Below are 14,424 nucleotides of genomic sequence, written 5' to 3'. Positions count from 1 at the left end.
GCCATCACTTACGAGGCGCCCCGCATCAGACGCGGTGAGCGTCGAGCCATATGGTCGAGCAACGCGGCGTTCGGCGCAGCAACGAAACGTGCGCCTGAGCAAGCGGAGCGAACCAAAGAACTCGGTATCCCGGAGGGGGAAATGATGCACGCCAGCCAAACGCCGTGATCGCCACGGGCAGAGAGATAGAGAGATAGTGATCTAAAGAAAGGAAGGACGCTTGATTCTCCAGAGGGAGCAAGGCGAAGCGTTGTCAGGGGAGAGCTCCAATGCGCGCGTGGCGCGCCATCTGTCGGGGCAGCGCCGTACATGGAGAGGAGGGGGTCTTCTGTGTTTGCCGCAAGATGGCTCTCCGTGTGCGGAAAGCGCAGAAGAAATGCAGCGAAACGCACTTCGCTACTCGTGTAATTGCGACTTCTGTAAGTTACATGTTCATAATTACCGATATACACCACAGTATAACTTTCCACGGCTCGTTTCGAAGGCAACACCGCATTCACTAGAGGCGCGTTTGTACCTTTTGGAAGCATCGAAATCGTGGCTGAGTGGTAGCGTCTCCGTCTCACACTCCGGAGACCCTGGTTCGATTCCCACCCAGCCCATCTTGGAAGTTGCTTTTTATTTATGGAGTGCCTGCCGTGATTTATCGCTCACGGTCAACGCCGCAAAAGGCCGACGCCGACACCCGACGCCGACGCCGACGACACCGGCTTTTCTGCGACACGAGCTCCTTAACGCTATCGCGTTAAAAATGATAGGTGTAACGTTCAGGCATAAGAAAAGAGCAGCAGAAGGGCAGCGGATTGGGCGAGTTTATGTTCCATGGTAACACTAAAATTCAAACAGCGCTAGACGATGGGACCAGAAAGACGAGGAGACAAACACGGCGCTGAACTTACAACTGATTTATCTGAAATAAGAAGTCAACTCATACGTACAAAACTGGGCACGCATGCGCCCGCTCATACACCGATGATCAGATACAAACTCTGGACAGCCAACATACGCGCGCGATGTACCTGCCTTGCAATCTACCCTTTATGCAGCAATGCCATTTCTTTCGCTGACAAGATTAAAGATGGTTTGCTCACGAAACTATTAGATTTTCTTATGATATGGAATGCTTCAGCGACTTCTCTGGTAGTCTTGTCACTATGAAAAAAATTACGATTTTGTATCGTCAAAGAAAGGTGTGCATTTACAAATACTGTAATGCTTTGCCAGGTTAGTGTCTTTTTCGTGCAATGAATTGGCATGCTCCATTAGTCTAATATTGATGCAACGGCCTGTCTGGCCTATGTCTGTTTCTGTTCTCTTCCTCATCATCAACTTCTGCAATGGGTTCAGAATTGTGTCTCTGACCAAAGCGATGAATGTGCAATCCAAAATAATTGTGGCATTTCGAGTGGATCTTTCACGGAACTTTTATCCTTTTATTTAGAGAATACCTTTGTCATGCGGGCAGATAAAGTTGTCAAGCGAAATTCCTGGGTGTGTATTAGTGCCAAAATTGCCCCAATACTTTGTAACATTTTTCTAAGTTATGTTGACAGGAAAGTGGACAAGGGCCTAAATGGAACGTTTATTCGAATTTTTCGATACGTGGATGATTTCCTAAATTTAGTTAGGTCTAAGGGTGCTAAATGTGTGCCTGGCTTACTCGATGTTTTTCCTAAGCGTGGGTCTGGACTGAGCTTCGCACATGAGATCCCACAGAGCAACGTCCTGCAGTTCTTGGATCTTAGTTTGAACTTTCTGTCTAACCATGTATGCTGGAGATACGCTCCCAGGAGTGAAAAACCTCTTGTAAACTACGCACCTTGTCACTCTAAGCTTGTTAAATTCGGTATTGTAACAGGATGTATTGGTATGGCTGTCGAAAAAATCGTGTACTCATCAAATGTCCAGTAGCCTGATGGTCCAAGCCCAGAGATGTAGAGAGGCCGGTTTTCCGGTTTCTGCAATTGTGGCTGTTGCTAATAAGATTATAAAAGCGCTGAAATGTTTGGAACAGCCCAAACAAAATGTTGCGGGGAAAAATGTTGTTGTCATCCCTTATGAGTACGCGTTGTCACATCGTTTTAAGAGGGTAGGGACCAAGTATGGTGTGAGGGTTGTTTTTTCTGCTCCGATGAAACTGGGTAAATTAGGGGCAGCAGTTCAGAGGAAGCAGGAAGGCTTTAAGCGGAATGCTGCATGTGAGGTAAATCATGTCAATAAGTACATCAGTTGCAAGAAGGGCGCTGTCTAACAAATTCCTTTATCTTGTAGTCAAACTTACATAGGCCAGACAGGCCGTTGCATCAATATTAGACTAATGGAGCATGCCAATTCATTGGACGAAAAAGACACTAACCTGGCAAAGCATTGCAGTATTTGTAAATGCGTACCTTTCTTTGAGGATACAGAATTGTTATTTTTTTCATAGTGACAAGATTACCACAGAAGTCGTTGAAGCATTCCATATCATAAGAAAATCTAATAGTTTCGTGAGCAAACCATCTTTAATCTTGTCAGCGAAAGAAATGGCATTGCTGCATAAAGGGTAGATTGCAAGGCAGGTACATCGCGCGCGTATGTTGGCTGTCCAGAGTTTGTATCTGATCATCGGTGTATGAGCGGGCGCATGCGTGCCCAGTTTTGTACGTATGAGTTGACTTCTTATTTCAGATAAATCAGTTGGAAGTGCAGCGCCGTGTTTGCCTCCTCTTTCTGGTCCTGTCGTCTAGCGCTGTTTGAATATTATTGTTACCAAGAAAAAAGCAGATTGCGTGAGAGAAAAAACGCGAGTTAATGACACCATAGTTGAAATCAAGAAAAAGAAATGGGCATGGGCAGGACATTTATTGAGGAGGGAAGATAACCGATGGTCATTAAGGCTTACAGACTTGACTCCAAGGGAAGTGAAGGGTAGCAGGGGGCGGCAGAAAGTTATGTGGGTGATGAGATTAAGAAGTTTTCAGGGACAACATGGCCAGAAATAGTACATGACCGGGGTAGTTGGAGAAGTATGGGAGAGGCCTTTGCCCTGCAGTTGGCGTAGCCAGGCTGATGATGATTATGATGTGGATGATAATTAAACTGACTTCGGCGCAGCCCAATCTACGCGGCACTACGTGGCCGCTCCCTGCCCAATGAAGAGCGACCGGCAGTGACGCGCCGACGCTGTAGTGTCACAGAAAACTAGGCGCGCGGCAGGACGGGAAGGCGGAAGCTGCTCCATCAATGCATTCTTTGCTCTTACTACATGAAATGTATTGTCTCGTTTTCACCTGTGTTCGCGCTTCGCGCTGTGAGAAATAATTTCAAACGTGTGATTAGTTTTGTGCGTGGTGTAGAAAAAAATTACCGACGATTACGTTACTTCCTAATGCGAAATTTGAGCGCAGCAAATGCGAGCCTTTGTTCGCGTTTGGCCTCGGCCTCTGCCGCGCGAACGGTAGAGTCTTCTCTGCGACGGCGATGAGCTTCTGCTTCAGCCTCGCTTACTGCTGGTTGCTCTCGACGGCGGCGATGAGCCTCCGCTTCGGCGGTGCGAACGGCAGGGTCTTCTCGGCGGCGGCGCTTAGCCTCTGCTTCGGCGACGCGTACTCCTGGATCATCTCGACGGCGGCGACGGTAAGCTTCTGCTTCGGCGGCACGCACCTCTGGATTCTGACGGTGACGGCGCTGGGCCTCTGCTCTGGCAGCTCGTTTAGCAGCAGCAGCAGCAGCAGCAGCAGCAGCAGCAGACGGAGGACTTCCATCGGTCGTCTCGCTCATGGCTCAGAAAGAACTGGCAGATAATCTCGCAGTGGCGAACGGCAGCGGCAATTTCGGCTCGGGCGGTGCACATATACAGATCCGCCGCCACCGATCTGGCTCTCTGATTGCCACCGCACAGGGCGAACGGCAGCGGCAATTTCGGCTCGGGCGGTGCACATATACAGATCCGCCGCCACCGATCTGGCTCTCTGATTGCCACCGCACAGGGGTTGCATTGGAGTAGGAGCGAAAAAAAATTACCGACGATTACGTTACTTCCTAATGCGAAATTTGAGCGCAGCAAATAAGCTGTTTCACCTTTTCGATAGATTGAGGCAAAGAAATCGAGCAACACATGTATGCGCTATCACAGAATTTTTTTTTATTTTTCACACGTATTCCTTTAACAAAGACTCCACTAACAGTTCTTGACAGTCATGAAGGAAGCTTTGTGGTCGGAGAAATAGACTGATATATGTTCGACTTGGTACACCAATGCTTGATTCTCAAAGACGAGATCTATACAAGTGCCTCGCGAGGTTGTCACAGCCGTGGGACGCGTTACGAGCGAGAGGAACGGGATGTTCTCCCGCATAAGTGTTAGGAAATTGCTGTTTGTCTTTATGTCAACATTAAAGTCCCCCACTACTAACATCGGTGTGGATCGATGGACGGTTAATGCGAGTTGCAGGAAGTGCACGACGTCTTTCGTAAGTGCGGTAGCGGACTCACGAAAGCGGTATCAGTCGGTCGCTGCTAACGCTGGGGGGATGAAAGGGGGGCGGAGCTGGTTACGAGGCCGACGATAACGCCGACGACGACGCGAAACCCAGGAACGGACGCCAAAGAGCCATTTGTGTAGCCAGCCCTCCTCCACAGTCTCTCCTCCTCCCTTCCATCATCCTCCCTCGCCCGGAGAGCCGACAGCGCGCATGCGCGGCGGCGGAGCAGCAGATTCGTCGGCGAGCTGGTTACGAGGCCAACGCCGACGACGACGACGACGCGAAACCCAGGAACGGACGCCAAAGAGCTGCGCTCTAAAAAGGAATTAAGTTCGAGCCGGCGCTTTGACAACCGGAGACTCGCAGGAAGAGGGGGGTGGGGGAGGGGGGCGGCGTGTACACCCAGCGGCAAACGATGGGGGCAGAAGCGCGCGTAGCAAGCGGACAACACGATAAAGGGAGGAGGGAAGAGATAGCAGCGACTGACTGATGCCGCTGACGCCGATAGTGAGTGAACCCCAGCTGCGGAGTTGGTTTCAGGGACAACGCCGCCGATGCCGACACAAACAATATGATCCCCTCGCTTCCGCAGCGCTAAGAACCAGGTCTAGCCGTGGGAAGGTGGTCACGTATTCGTCGACGTGCCGGGGCCTACGTGAAATAACCGGCGCGTCGGCAACTGAAGAGCACCCTATCCGCCACACAAGAACAGGGGGGGGGGGACCCTTTCCTCCTCTTTCTGCATGGCGGCGACGGTGTTCTATGCAGTCACGTTATCTTGACTCTCTAGCGGCGTCAGCGGCATCCAGCGGTATCAGTCGGTCGCTGCTAGCGCTGGGGGGATGAAAGGGGGCGGAGCTGGTTATGAGGCCGACGACAACGCTGACGACGACGCGAAACCCAGGAACGGACGCCAAAGAGCTGCGCTCTAAAAGATATGGCCCGTGCTTTGTGTATCAGTCGTGCCCCACTTCAAAGCAAAGCGTTCATACGCACCGGATGATGAATCTACGGAGGCTGAAACGAGCAGTTGCAACGTGCCCGGTGTCGGCGGTCGGTAGTACTGCCGTAATAACAATTTTCAGGCAAGTGCCCGTTTATTTGGTATTTGTTTGGTGAGCTACGTGTTATTGCTCGCTCTAGAAGTTTCTTACTGTGATTTCGTAGCATAATTCTCTAATGTAGGCGCAATAGCAGCTGCGCTCGTTGTGGGGCAAGGTAACTACTTCCATCCCACTCCGTGTGACTGTTTGTCAAACATACATCGGGTGTGGTGGCCCTGCGTAGTTCCGGTCTGTTTCTCAGCGCGGCTTGTTGTAATACGGTCGTTCACACTTAAGTGAAATGTGGTCAACCACTTTGCGTCACGTAGAAAAAGAACGACTGGCTTTGCCACCTTCCGAAAGAACCGGCGGGGTATTGGTTCTCCCTGGCGCGGTCGCGTGCTGCTGTTGCTGCTTGCCGGACACCTTTAGGTTGTATCCGGCTCGATTTATGTATGTGTCGGTGCCTGCGTCCGCGCGCATACATGCCGGTTTCTATGAGCCGGCGCGTTTGCTTGTGCCTAGTGCGTAAGTTTTTTGTGAGCGTGTTTGTGTATGCGTGCTTGCGCGCGCATGTTTCTGTATGGGTCGTTGTGTGCGTGCACGTGTTATCGTGCCCGCCTGCATGTATGTGTGTTTGTGTTTATCAATACGCGCGTGCACGCTTTTGTGTCTGCACTTTGAGAGTGCGTATATTTCTGCGTGGGTGCGAGTGGCGTTTTGCGCGCGTGCGTATGTATTGCACAAGGTCGCTAGAGTTCTACTCGCAATAAAAATCTTTAAATTTGGTGCAGCGAGTGTTCCCACCTGAAAGCCGAGTTTGATTTCAAGCCACCCTGGACAACTGTTGTGTGAGGCGCCGTTTCTCGGGAGGACCAGTGCGAAGGCGTCAGGTATACGCTACCTCCTTCTTCCCTCCTCTGCCCTGATGAATCCATATCCTTGATTGTTATTGTGAAAGGAATGTTACACCCAGAGCATTAATAAATTAAGAATACTGGTAGTATGCCTCGCCGTTACACTGATTATGATCTTAAAGACGTCGATTTCCCGATAGCCCACATTTCCGTTGATGTAAACAACCGCTGAAATTGTGAATGCTAGGTTATTCGAAACGTTCTACGTATATAGCCATTGCCTTCAGGAGCATTAGTGAATTTGAAAATTTCAAGTGTTGTGCTTTAGAGGTATCGCATACAAGCTTTAATTCTCGCTGGGTAGTTTGCATGCCCTTCGAGAGCTGTCGCTTATAGCCCTATTGAAATTCGCAACTACAGTTTGGAGCACTGTGGAAGCTAGAACGCTTGGCCTGGCTCTCGAGAGAGTGTTTAAGCTTGAAGTGTAGGTTGAGGAGTTTGGGGTTAGCCACACTAAGGTTTTTTATGCCATAGAACTAAATTTTAAAAAATGAAAAATAGGGTTTTACGTGCCAAAACCACTTTTTGATATGGAGGCACGCCGTAGTGGGGGACTCCGGAAATTTCGACCACCTGGTTTTTTTTTATCGTGCACTAAGTACGGGTGTTTTCGCATTTCGCCCTCATCGAAATGCGGCCGCCGTGGCCGGCATTCGATCCCGCGACCTCGTGCTTAGCAGCCCAACACCATAGCCATTGAGCAACCACGGCGGGTATGCTGTAGAACTTGGAGTGTCAAAGGATAAAAAGAAAGTGCATGTCTGTCAAACGTGGGAAGCTGTTCATGTGGTAAAAGCTTGTGTGCGTGCGTGTGTGTGAATTCGCTCCTCAAAAGGGAGTATGTGTGCATGTGAGCTGCTTCGCTGCTGGTGCTGTTTGCCAAAAATTGTCAAGAAAACAAAATAATCAGTTTAACTTGATATAATAAACTATGCAAAGCATGCTGGCACAGTGGCGACAGCATCATATGAGCACACAAACATGCAGCTCTGTGACAAACTTAATGCATGACTGCAACATCTGGAAGGAGGCTTGCTTCGTTTTCAGTAAGCAGCACGCAGTCTATATTTCGGCTATTCGAATGCAAACCAAAATGGAGCTCATCGCCAGTGATCTTGTCTTTTGTTCTATTAGCTTTTGTTTATCTTCAACTTAAAGCGTCGTTTCTCGCAGGTCATGCATGTGATAGCAGCAGTTTACCAATGTCCAGCCTTGGTGACCTCCATCAAGAGCGAGATACTTGCGTTTGCCTTCGGACAGATGGTTGGTGCCTTGGAGGCAGTTGTGAAGATAATATTGTAAGTAGATATAGGTGCGTAGTGTAATATAATAATCAAGTTATAACTTAAACCTCTGAGGCTCCTTGGCGGCCTAAGCTTGATATCATGTGCAAATCAAAGTATGCCAGATTGCAATCTAGACTGCAAGGGAATTGAAGAAAAACAAGAAACCAGGACCTCTCGTGGGCGTTTAAAGGTGTTCCAGCAGGCAATGCTCCTATTTCTTGTACTGAGCTAGCTGCTCATGAAAATTGCAAGTATATTAAATTTCACACAGTTTTACACAAAAGAACAGGCCTATTATTGTCTATAAGCACAACATTTCCTTATTTGCATCATGCAAATCTGTCTCGTGCTTAATTTGGGACAAGTTTTGAAAAATGAATGTTACATAATTTTGAAACTACTCAAAGTATTGGTTGGGGCTAGACAGTTTTCAGACAACTTGACCATGTTGAATCTAGGCATTACAAGACGAGAAAAAAAAACATGCACAGGAGCACTCATTCGGTCAAATGCAATGCTTATGGTCATTTCCCACATGGCAAAATGTACTTTTAAGCGAGACAGAGCGGGTACAAAATTTACAACCATGGCGACTCATGCTGGTAGTGACAACACAAGATAAGAAATGGTTGTGGCTCTGCGGTTCACTGAATATGCGAACACTTATATACAATACCCCCTCCACCCCCACCAACCCAGCGAGAAGTAACCGTGCAGTATGTTTTGGTCGGTAAAGATGATTGTTTTAGGAGACAAGAAATTTCAGGCGCTAGTTGAGAGAGGCTACAACAGAAAGAAGGACCTTGTAAATAGTCGCAGACCAACATAAACTGCTTAGGAGGGACATCACAGTTTAGAGCATGAAGCAGAAATTGGGAGAATGAGGAAGCATCATAAGCTTAAATAAGGGAATACTATTTGTCAGCGTATTGCCAAGGTAACCCATTGAAAAATGTGGCGTGCTTTAAGGAAAATAGTTGAGAACACATGCTAAATTTTCCAGGAACGTATACCGAAATTCCCGTCCTTACTGAAATAGTGTAAATAAGAAATACACAGTAAATTTTAGAATACAGAAAGGGTTTAATAAACTGCATTTGTGAGTTGGAGATCACTGGGTTGGATGCATGTATTGCAGGGCAAATGAGAATGGCAGTGGGAGTTTCCTCATTTTCATTTCTGTGTGCATTCTCTGTAAAACTGTACTCTTTGTCTCCTAGTGTAAAAATTTGTGTAAAAACAATTATTTTTTATGTCTTGTGCCCCTGTCTTAATGTGCCATATCCCATAAGGTTGTCAGTTGCAGCCCTAATAAATTGTAATGCACAGATAAATTGCAGATTTTATGTCAATTTTATATTAAGGTCACATACACACTCCTGGACAAGTGTCTGTTGTTGAGAGATGTCGTTGGTGGTGTTTTTAAGTTTTATTCACTCTCATTTTCTATGGTGAAAAGGTTGCTCTAAATTTATTTTCGTTTGCTGCTGTATGTGCCACATTGTATTCACAGTGACATAGTGGTTTAGTGTTCACGGTAACATGCAATTCCTAAATTTGCAAAATAGAAATTTCTTCTACCTTTCACTTGTCTTGGCCAGTTGCCTGAGCTGTGCATTGTGCCTAGTCACATTATTTACGATTGTTATTTTCAGGAGCTTGTTGCCTTATCAAATTTTCCGCACTGTACATGTGTAATTGCACAGACGGAACTCATGATTCTCTTATTTTGCTAATGCAGGATGCAAGATTCCAGCATAGCCATGCGCGGCATTTATTGGTCAATAAGCTCAGAGAATGGAGTCCCTGCACGTCGTGGTTAACCATGAACAGTATTTTTTTTGTTTGAAAGCTAAGTGCCATTTGCTGCATCAATTGCATTTCTGCGCCTCAAATGTTTACCATATATTTTCTAATTACGAATCAATTAATGTACAATGTTCAGTATATTTATGATGTTTGATACAACGATTTCTTGCTGGCAAATGTTAATTGTGATATTAAATTTGAACCTATGCGTGACTGCTTGTGCCTGTGTTCTTTTAATAACCAGAGTACGGCTGATTTAATAAACGATATTTGCCCATTTGCATACTCGCATGTTACAGCAAGCCCTAATCTTGCATTACCGCATGTAAGTGCAAATAATTTAGAAATTTACAATGCATTTTAAAACACTGCAACTTTTGTGCTCAGCCAAATTGCTTAATGAACAGTGGTTTGTTTTTATCAGGCCTCCATTGATACTGCACTTTGCACCAAAACAGTAGTAAATGTGGAATATTCAGTTTTTTGTTTTGTAGTAAGAAAAGAACCCATTTTAAAACTAGATATTGTATAGCAGACCCGTGCCTTCGGCTCACAACACAAAAATTTATAGAAACCAGAACTGTAATGATAAAATCTTTACCTTTAGAAAACCTTACCTGTAATGACAAAACCTTTAGCCCAGAGAACTCTTGTTTCACAAAAGAAAACAAAAACTACTCTGGCACTAAAAATTCTACATATTTATTGAATAAAATGTTGCGCCAAAATAAGGAAAAAAGATTTGGGAAGGAAGAGTACGAAACGGCTTCCTTCCGAAGTCCTTTTTTTTTCTTTTTTGGCGTGACAATGTATTCATTAGATCCCAACCAACTCGCCCAGCAACAAGTCCTACACTTCTACATATTTTTCGTGCTCAAGTAATCTGGTTGGAAAGAGAAAATTAGCAATATTGCTCCTGGCTTAAACCTTACTTAAAGCAATATTGTTGGAAAATATTGTTTCAGTCTCAGAAATGTTGGCCAGTTATGCCTTACATAGACTTTCCAAACTTTCGATGATGCTTTGTCATTACATTGGTGTACAAAATAATAGGTGTGTTCCATCTGTGTTTTCTCTGCATTTCATTTATTTCCCTAATTCAGCTTGCAATATTCTTTTTTTTTCATGGCATCAAAACTTGAATTTTCGTTCATTAGAGCTTCATACTGAAAATTTATTCCTTTATGTGGCCCAAAGCTCTGCGAGGTGAACTCAGGCTCTTTAAGTGCCGCTATTCATAGTTTCTTCTCTAATAAGAACAGAATTGATGAATACATATATTTTTATATACCTTTGTGAGAAGTGTACATGTTCTTGTACTTGCCAATCTGTTTGGTGATTGTGCATGTTTAGATTTCATGCGATTTATGTGTATCTTGTACTCTGCACTGTGGCATGCAATAAATATATTTACATTTTTCTTGAAAATGCTGCATATATCTTACCATTCTCTGTTCCATGTTACATGGATCTGGAAATCGTGATAACCGTTGGTGCTCATATGCATGCTTAAAAGTGTTAAATTTGCTATGTTGTATTTGTGCGGGGAAGACAGGTTTTGCAATATACACCGTGAATTACTAACATGTAATGTTATCCACACATATAGGTGTTGTGTATGCCCATTGAAGCTTCAAGGCCGGTGGTTGGACGGGGTGTTTCGTAGCCGAACTTCAACCTTCTGGCACACACGAGATTTACGCGTGGATCGCTGCACATATTAGTAATTGAAGGCGTGTACTGCCGAACCTGCCTTCCATACACCACAAATAAAAGGGTGCACACCCTTCCAACACCCACACAGGCGGGTGTTAATGTGGACTAGCACCCTTGCACCCTAAATTTATTTTGCTGGACACCCTTCCTCTAGGGTGCTCTAATTGCACCCCAACTGCAGTGTGTAGACAACAGCACTCTTGGGGTGTCCGTCTGGAGACAAACTGATTTACACCTTTAAGGGTGTTAAAATGTGTAGTGTGCAGAAACCTTTTTCATGCTAAACAGAATCACATTAACTAGCGACTTGTTCGCCGCTGTAGGCGAAAAAAATCATAATTTACTGTGTATTTTCTGAATTAGCGCAAGCTTTCGATATCGTCTCGCATAACGTATTCCTTAAATGTCTTAACTAAATACAGATACTAACACTTTAGGCTGAACAGAGTGATTATACTAGTAGAAACTTCCACAGTTGTCAACGGCGGCTTACGGTCGAAGTACTTGCATCAGTACTTTAATCCCGGTTCACAAGGAATACCGGCTTTCGTTGCGCAAGTTGGCACCAACTTTGAAGATTTTCGGTCGCTGCTCAATTTTGTACCGGAAACGGCAAACACCCTCATGCTTCTGGTCCAGTTGCAGCCAGGAAGGAAGAGCGAGACGGCCAAACGAAGTGTCACATACGCACAAGTTTAATGGTCTCTCAGACGTGTTCTATCTCAAGAAGAAAAGCCCGTGCTGCCAGATCACCAATCACCCGCAGTCACGGGGAACTATATCTCCCCATCTTCAGTAGATGGCAGCATGTACAACATCTCACGAAAAGAGCAAGCGAAGTTCGCTGCACCAGGCGTCTCCACTTCTAGTATACACATGGGAAGTGTCTTGGCAACATCCATAGCCGTCTGCTAAACCGTCCCTAATACAAACACTTTCTGCGTTGGTGTTAGCAGGGGAAAAGTGAACTAGCTGAGTCCTGTTCCTGCGTACAGCGCCAGTGTTGGCTGGGGCTTGCACTGTCGCTTTGCACTTGAGGTCTGTCAGCCGGACGTCGTCTCCGCAGAATAGCTCCGGCAGGTCGCGGACTCCGTGACGTCTGCCGAAGTCTTTCCTTAGATGTTTCCGGTACTGTACCTCGAACTTCTGAATACTTTCTTGTTCCGCCAGTTGGAGTGTCAGCTTACTGGAACTATGAAGAAGCTTAGTCCTTAGTCGACGACCCATTTGTAGTTCCGCAGAGATATACCCATTCTTCAAAGGATTCGACCTGTAAACTAGAAGCGTCAAGTAAGGGCTTTCGTATTTGTCATGGAAGTCTTGATAATTTTTACCGCAGCCTCACCAAGTCCATTGCTCTGAGGCTGGTTAGGGCTTGAGGTAATGTGTTTGAAGACGTAGCCCTGGGCGAAGAGTGAAAACTCAGTCGACGACAACTGCGAGCCGTTGCAAGAAACCACTACCTCAAGAATCCCGTGGTGTGCAAAAATTTACTTGCAGTGGTTGACTACAGCGGCGGACGTAAGTTCTCGATCCGAGCCAGTTCTGGGTATCTTTATTAATCTGTTGCTATCAACCACCTCTTATAGTGAAACAAGTCCATTGCAATGGGTCGCTAGGGTGTTTCTAGAAATTCGGGACTTTTTAGTCGCATTTTCCTGTTACTTGTTGCGACGCATTGCTGACAATACTTCACCAGGGACTTGACATCAGCTCCTATAGTAGGCCACCAGACACAATCTCTGGCTCGACCAAGTGTCTTTGTTACGCCGAAGTGTCCTTCATGTAAGAGTCGTAGGACTTTGTTTTGGGAAGAGGCAGGGACCACAACTCGAGCAGCGTAGAGGAGTAAATCGTTTTCAGAGTGAGCTGGTGTCGATGATCGCAGAAGGGTTTGAGGTCCCCTGGTAAAGCTCACCTGGAGGGCCACTCTTTTTTCTCGCTCCACCGGCGAAGTTGTGCACAAACGGGGTCTGTTCGTTGGGATGCCTTTAACCATTGAAAGCAGTGCTCCTTTATGAGAAAAGAAGTTTTCAAAAAGCATACGAAAGCTTCCAGGCTTTGTTAGAGCTTAGAGTTCTTCGGAGGCACTCTGGAAAGAGCGTCTCCAGCTAGAAGGTCTTTGCCAGGAACGTATGCAATCTCGTACTGGTATCGCATCATTCTCATCTTTAGCCTCTGTAATCAGGGTGTCAGGTCGTCAAGGTTCTTCGAATTGAAGGTGGGAACCAACGCCTTATGGTCCGTCTCCAGCTTGAACAGCTTGCCGACAAGACAATCGCCTAACTTGTCACATGCCCAGACTAAAGCACGAGCCTCTTTCTCGATTTGAGCGTAACGCTTCTCGGTCTCTGACAGTAATCGTGAAGCATAAGCGATGACAGAAAACTTGCAATTCGTTTGATTTTCCCGAAATATAGTACCAAGGCCGAAAAACGATGCATCTGCAGTGACGATCGTTTCTCTTCATGGTTCGTAAACTCCATGGACAGCGCTAGACGAGAACACCGACTTCCATCTGCTGAACGCCTGCTGTTGTAGAGCATCCCAAGCAAACTCTTGCTTCTTTGAAGCAAAATATTAAGTGGTTGCAGGACTTCAGAGAAATTGGGAACGAATCTGGCGGGGTATATTGCCATTCCGAGAATTGTCTGCAGCTCCGTCCTTTTTCTTGGGATTTCCATTTTCATAATTGCTTCAACTTTCTTTTCGTCGGGTCGTATTTTGTCTTGGTCTAGCCAGTGTCCAAGGCACGTGAGGCGCTGAACATTAAAGAAGCATTTGGTTTCATTCAATCTCACTCCGGCCTTGACGAGTAGCTGCAGCACATTTCTGAGTGTCTCATTGAGCTCATTCTCATTCGAACCCCAGATAGGGATGTCGTCCACGTGACAGGCAACCCTACTGATGCCTTGTAAAATGCATGACATCTGTTTCTGGAAGCGTTCAGGAGCAGACATAATTGCAAACGGTAACTGGTTAAAATAGAAGTGGCCAAAAGGTGAGATGAACGTGGTGAGCTTTTTAGAACATTCACAAAGTTCAATTTGCGAAAATCCAAAGTTTGCGTCCAGTTCTGAGAACACTTTAGCTCCATGAAGTCTTAGAGCGTGCTCCACGGAAGGAATAGGATACCATTCACTCAGAACATGGCGGTTCAGTACTGTGAAGTCCACGCAGATTCGCG

The 14,424-nt window shown here is 46.1% G+C and overlaps 1 protein-coding gene and 1 long non-coding RNA gene across 2 annotated transcripts in view; one reads left to right on the top strand and one right to left on the bottom strand.

Moving 5' to 3' along the window:
* Positions 1-14,424, bottom strand: part of LOC135920496 (arylsulfatase B-like) — a 363,609-nt gene that overhangs the window by 172,101 nt on the left and 177,084 nt on the right. The window lies entirely within an intron of this gene.
* On the top strand, positions 5,275-9,735 carry LOC135920492 (uncharacterized). The gene is made up of 4 exons (XR_011509626.1): positions 5,275-5,551; positions 6,304-6,402; positions 7,600-7,724; positions 9,454-9,735. It is a non-coding gene; the product is annotated as an uncharacterized lncRNA (long non-coding RNA).

The sequence above is a fragment of the Dermacentor albipictus genome, unplaced genomic scaffold (genome assembly GCF_038994185.2).
Source record: "Dermacentor albipictus isolate Rhodes 1998 colony unplaced genomic scaffold, USDA_Dalb.pri_finalv2 scaffold_16, whole genome shotgun sequence".
Taxonomy (NCBI): Eukaryota; Metazoa; Arthropoda; class Arachnida; order Ixodida; family Ixodidae; genus Dermacentor; species Dermacentor albipictus.
This window is presented reverse-complemented; position numbering and strand designations above follow the sequence as displayed.